General features: G+C 40.0%; 1 long non-coding RNA gene across 1 annotated transcript; it reads right to left on the bottom strand.

Moving 5' to 3' along the window:
• Nucleotides 1-604: 604 nt before the first annotated feature.
• LOC121033345 (uncharacterized) lies at nt 605-5,211 on the bottom strand. Its single transcript, XR_005791847.1, has 3 exons — nt 5,057-5,211; nt 1,321-1,393; nt 605-810 (listed from the first exon to the last, which is right to left on the bottom strand). It is a non-coding gene; the product is annotated as an uncharacterized LOC121033345 (long non-coding RNA).
• Nucleotides 5,212-6,452: the final 1,241 nt, after the last annotated feature.

Genomic DNA, 6,452 nt, shown 5'->3' with positions numbered 1-6,452 from the left:
ACACATTTGCCCATGGCAGCCCCACTCCCAAGCCTGAATTCCTTCCACCAGACAGGAGTTAACGAGTACCAAGCTCCATCCACAAACTCATGGGCTCCCCCCCCCCCCCCCGCCCCCCCCCCCCCACCTTCTATGCGCTGTCCCTCTCAAACAAAAAAAATTATGTATTTTCCTGCAACTAAACTTAATTTACATTCTGAGTTCCCATTTCATTGGCAGTAACATCCCCCACCCCCAGGGAGACAATGCCAAGCTGTAGTTGGTTTTCAACCATGCTGCCTCCCTGAAGGCATCTTTATTCCCCTCACTGGCTGGAGCCAAGGCCGCTGAGCACCTCACCATGTGCCGCACAATACAGTACAGGGAAGAATTGTCTTGCCCTAAATGCCAATAGGACCATCTCTGTGAGAAGTACACTCACATTTATCCTCCAGTGCCATAAAAATCCAAAGCAAGTTTGAGTTTACAGAAAGAATTTTCCAATGTTCACTTCTTTTTGGTGCCTGCTACTGAGCCTAGGGCTGGAGTTTTATTCACACTGAACTATAAACAAGCAGCAGACTTCGTCAGTTACATTTATTTTCCATTTCTGTGGACGTGTACATTCGTTCGTGGCTGGCTGTTTATTTTTCACAAACTGTAACTGAGTTATTTTATTGGAAAAAAATGTAAAGAAGATGTCACTTTCTGGAGTATTGGTAACTACTATCTGCCTTGGTGGAAAGATGCTTCAGGCAGTCTCTTGGGGGCAGAAGCAGAGGTTCCGGGCCCTGGAGTGGGACTAACATTCAGGTGGTAGACAGGAAACTCCTAGGAGAGAAGCAAAGGAATGTTTTGTTTTAGTAATGGAAGACCAGAGAGGAAGGAGATATTAGAAAAGGCTGTGGAGGAAGTGAAGACCCACTGTAGGCTCAGGGCTGAGCCAGAGATTATACTATTGTTAATATATGTGGGCATAAGTTTTGGCTTTTCCTACATTTCTCGGAGGTAAATCTTTGAGGCTTGGCTACTTGGGACTGTATGTCAGGATGTTTTTTAAAACAAAGAGATAAATGCTCTCTTTCATTTAGCAGTAGTTTCCATTTAAAAAGTGTGTACCAAGAGTTTTACAAACTTTCTCTCAATGGACTCTTTCAATAACCCTATGAGGGAGGCATCGTCTCCATTTTGCAGGTAAGAACACAGAAATTCAGAAAGGAGGAGTGATTTGCTTCCCCCCTAAGGATTCCAGTACTGATCTAACAATTTCAAGGTCATTTTCTTCTCACTACCCCCATAGCCAGCTCTCAAACAAAAAAGGACTCAATAGTATGGAAGTACATAAACATGAGGCACCCAAGATTGTTCAAACTTTGATGTAGATTGTTTGGTTTAAGTACATGAAGAGGTTTTCCTGAAAAACAAACAACAAAAATATTATTTAATGAATAAAACCAAGACTATTACTCCAAGGACAATTTTAATGACAATGTAAAATACAAATATGTTATATTAATTTTTATTTGTAGTGACAAAACTCAAACTTTCTACAGAGCCCTTAATGGATCCATATGTAGTTGATAAACATCACATCCAAAACCTGATTCATTTTTTAAGTTTACTTTTAATTGAGGTATAATTTAAATGTGATTGGGGCGCCTGGGTGGCGCAGTCGGTTAAGCGTCCGACTTCAGCCAGGTCACCATCTCGCGGTCCGTGGGTTCGAGCCCCGCGTCAGGCTCTGGGCTGATGGCTCAGAGCCTGGAGCCTGTTTCCGATTCTGTGTCTCCCTCTCTCTCTGCCCCTCCCCCGTTCATGCTCTGTCTCTCTCTGTCCCAAAAATAAATAAACGTTGAAAAAAAAAAATTAAAAAAAAAATTAAAAAAAAATAAATGTGATAAAGCACACTAATCTTTAAAAAATTTTTAATGTTTATAATTTATTTTTGAGAGAGAGAGAGAGACAGAGTGTGAGAGGGGGAGAGGCAGAGAGAGATGGAGAGGCCTTTTGTGAAGCAGGCTCCAGGCTCTGACCTGTCAGCCCAGAGCCCGATGCAGGGCTCCAACTCACGGAATGGGAGATCATGACCTGAGCCAAAGTCGGACACTTAACTGAGCCACCCAGGTGCCCCAAAGTTCACTAATCTTAAGTATACAGCTCAATACATTTTTACATACAAATAAAACAATGAAAACACAGCTCAGTTGAGGATATAAGACATTTCCAATACCCCGGAAATTCCGTCATGATCCCTCCCAGTCAATCTCTCAAAGGTAACCAGTATTCTGAGGTTTGTTTCTTTTGCTTAACATCATGTCTGCAAATCATTCATGTCGTTACATATAGCAGTACTTTATTCTTTTTCATTGCTGTGAAGTATTTTATTGTGCGCATTTACAAGTTACTCATCTACTGTTGATCAAGTTTTGTTCCTTTTCTTCCTTCCTTCCTTCCTTCCTTCATTTCTTTCTTCCTTTTCCTTCCTTCCTTCCTACCTTCCTTCCTTCCTTTCATTTTTTTGGCTTTTAAGAATAAAGCTGATATGATCATTCTTGTGCATGTCTTGATTCATTTTAAAAATCAGTTTAACATTCAGCTCTTTTTAATCTTATCATCATTGAGATTTGGGAAACTTTTCTCTACAGGAAATAATTTTATAAGGATTTTTCTATTGGGTCAACACTTTGATGTTTGTGACTGTCTCTATTTCTTTTGTGTGTAGAAGAAACACATTGCTGCTTTTTCTAAAAAATGAAAAATTTTAGAATCATAGAGCCTAAAACAAGTTGAATAGTAGAAAGTATTCTTTAAGAAATACCGTTGAGGTCATCTGTTCTCAGGAACTGTTTAATGTGACTGTCTAAAGTGCTATTTTAAGAAGTTATTTTTAAATCTTTGATAAGATTTGGAGAGAATTCAAGCTGTGGGTGGATGTCTCACTATGAAGGCAATGATTTGAGAAGTCTGTCCAGGGGTTAAAGGAATTACTTTGGAAAACATCAAGAACTTGAAATGCCTTCATCCGTTTGTCTTATGCTTAGATACTTCTACTATTTGAAACGGTAGGGGAAAAAATGTGCTTCCATCTTAGAAGAGTTGTTTTTAATTTCAAGGCCATGCAAGTTTTAGTACTATCCCGGGCATATATTTTGGGATAATAAGATAAAGTGGTGTCAGGGGGTTAATAAGTGCCTCCAAGTCATACCTAGTTTCCCCTTCATTCATATCTCCCATTGCTATTTTTCTAGAAGTAAGTAAACACAGGCTTTAGAGAACTAAGTAATCTGTCTAAGGACATATTGCTAGGAAGTAGAGCTGGGATTGAAAGCCAGCTTGTCTGACTGTAGACTCTGGGCTCTTATTAATACACCACGCAAATCTTTGCTGGCACATGGTAGACTGTCTCCTTTCCCTCCAGATGATGCAAGGCTATGACCTGGAACTGGAGTCAAAAACACAACAATAAAGGCCAGGCAAGGAATAAAAATGAGGGAAGTGGGATAGGTAAGATGGTAAGAATTAATAATCAAAGTAACAACAAACGCTATTGTGTCAGGCACACTCAAAGTGCTTTACGTGTTTTAACTCCCTCAGTCCCCTGAACCATCTAATGGGATGGACACTGTTATTACACCCACTTTACATGAGAGGAAGCTGAGGGTCACAGAGGAGAAATCATTTGCTCAAGGTCACACATCCAAGAGTCTGGACCGAGAACCTGCATTCTTAACCCTGTGCTGTAGGGCCACAGGCTCCTGGAGGGGTGCACAGTGGGGCACTGGGGGGCTTGCCCCCCAGCCAAGGGGGAAATTGCTATTCAGCTCCAGATGATTGCCCTGCAGAAATTCATGCCCACTGGTGATATGGAATTTCATATGGAATCTCCCAATTTTTAAAAGCTAGCCATTAATGAAAAACAAAACACCTGAGCAAGACAAACAGAACAAGCCTGTGGACTGGATCTGGCCCGCAGGCTTTGAGTCTGTGATCTAGTTATGGAGAGTGTGAGTTTTCATGGCATGAAAGGATACCCGAGCCCGGTAACATCCACATATTGTCTTCTGAACGTAACTCAGAACTGTGTTGACAGCAAGTCTTGTGCTGTGAGAGCTAAGTGTCCTGACTCCTCACAAAAGGCCTTTGTGAGTGGACACCAGTCACCACCACATCGCTGGCTATCCATATCTTACAATACCAGGGCCATGAGGCAGTAGTTTCATATCTGCAGGATCTTTAGATTGCAAACTAATATTTTCGTCTGGTTTGCAAAAGTCCAGCATAAAGTTATCAGGTTCTGGGTATTATATTAACTTTCTAATTCTGTGCAGTCTTTTTTTAAATTTTTTTTAGTTTTAAATTTTTTTTTTAAGTTTTTATTTATTTTTGAGACAGAGAGAGACAGAGCGTGAGCAGGGAAGGGGCAGAGAGAGAGAGGGAGACACAGAATGTGAAGCAGGCTCCAGGCTCTGAGCCATCAGCCCAGAGCCCGATGCGGGGCTCAAACTCACAGACTGAGAGATCATGACCTGAGCCGAAGTCGGACGCTCAACCGACTGAGCCACCCAGGCGCCCCTCTAATTCTGTGCAGTCTTAAAGTGGTCCTGAAATCATCTTGCCTGTGCACTATTTACTTGTATTCCAATTTTCCCTTTTTTGAAGACTATCCTCCCTGGATGGCTTTGGAAAAATTAGAATCTAACAATGTAGGTATTACAATTTCAAAAGCCCATTTATCCACATAAAAAGAATCTGTTAAACTAAATGGGATTGGATGCTTCCAAGATCTCTTTTCCCTCTTAGTATTTGTCACTTGTTTACTTACATTTGTTCTGTCGCTAGCCAGGGTGTATAGGAGAGCCATAGGTTTTAAACAAAAAGCTTACTAGGCAGCATGGTTAGAATTTTGTTTCTTTTACTTCATTTTTTTTTTCCCTTTCAGGCCTTAATATTCACACTGGGCATGTATCCTAGGTTCTTAGGGGAAAAATATTTAAGCACTGTTACTAGTTTCTTAGGGCTCTCATAACAGACTAACAGCAAACTGGTTGGCTTAAACAATAGAAATGTATTCTCTTACAGTTCTGGAGGTTAGAAGTCAAGCTGTCAGCAGGGCCATGTTCCGTCTAAAGGCTCTAGGGAAGAGTCCTTCCTTGCCTCTTTCCTCCTGGTTGACAGTGCTCAGTGTTCCTTGGCTTATCCCTGTATTGCATCGATTTCTGCCTCTGCCATTACATGGCCTTCTCCCCTGTATCTGGATCCAAATCTCTCTCTCCTTACAAGGACACCAGTCACTGGATTTAGGATCGAAACTAAGCCAGAATGACCTCATTTTAACTTGATTACATCTGCAAGGAGCCTATTTCCCAAAAGGGCACCACAGGTTTGAAGTGGACGCCCATTTTGGGGAAACACTGTTCAACCCAGTGCATACGTCTATTAGTAATTTCTACAAAAATAATCAGAATAGGTACAACACAAAATTCTTAAAATTAATCATTAAACACGACTTGAAATAAAAGCCAACAATGAGCTGGCAGCTTGAAAGTGCATACTTTCATAAAACTTTATGGTAGGCATTTTGGATATTAAGGTGATTTCTTCCAACTTCTTCCTACCTTTTCCACTCTCATTATCTCTTTTGCTCTATTTTCTTCATTGAGTTGTTAACATTTCTCTTTTATCTTGCTGTATTTTATGAATTTTCATAGAACACCTGATGCTTTTCTGGAAGCAAGAATGGTAACAGTAAATAAAATAATAAAATAACCACTGTTAATTTGATGGTAGTGTTGAGATATTGGCCTCCATTTGAGAACAAACTCATTATGAGATGCTTTCTAACGTGATAAAATGCCAGTGTGGATCTCAGAGTGATGTCTCTAATTGCCTAGACCTTTTTGCATTAGGTATCTGCATGAGTTATAACTCCTTTGTGAAGATAAAAAGGCTGCTGCAAGAAATTGCCCCAGTGCTGTAAGAGCTGTCCGACTGGAGGGCATCTCAAATGAGATTAATGATGTCTGCCTTAATATAAGAAGATTTAGCATAACCAAGATTGTGGATTCTGCAGAAACCTGTCAGCACTCATTTATTTGGAATAAATATTATTTTTAATTAAAGTCCTAAGGTAGGTTATCCCTGAACTAATGAGATCTACAGTGATTTCCTTTGGGAATTAATTTTCTTTCTTAATTCTCAGTCATTTTGATGATTATGGTTCATTCACTCTTCCACATGGCAGTTTTATATGACATGCTGATTTCTAGCTAAAGGCACTAAATAACCCTGTATTTGTTTTCACATGGCACTCTCATTTTCTAATTATATTTATCATTTAACCCAAACCTTCTTATAGGTTTGTCTGTCCAACTTAGCTGTATATGGTGAGTTGGCTTTATAAAATAAGATCACTCACAAGAGGATAAAGCTTCATTCTAAGTGAAATGACAGGAAACATAAAAACATAAAATAGC

Source organism: Herpailurus yagouaroundi, unplaced genomic scaffold (assembly GCF_014898765.1).
Source record: "Herpailurus yagouaroundi ecotype Mexico unplaced genomic scaffold, PumYag 159, whole genome shotgun sequence".
NCBI classification, from domain to species: domain Eukaryota; kingdom Metazoa; phylum Chordata; class Mammalia; order Carnivora; family Felidae; genus Herpailurus; species Herpailurus yagouaroundi.
Note: the sequence above shows the minus strand (reverse complement) of the source record. Positions and strands in the feature narration are given on the sequence as shown.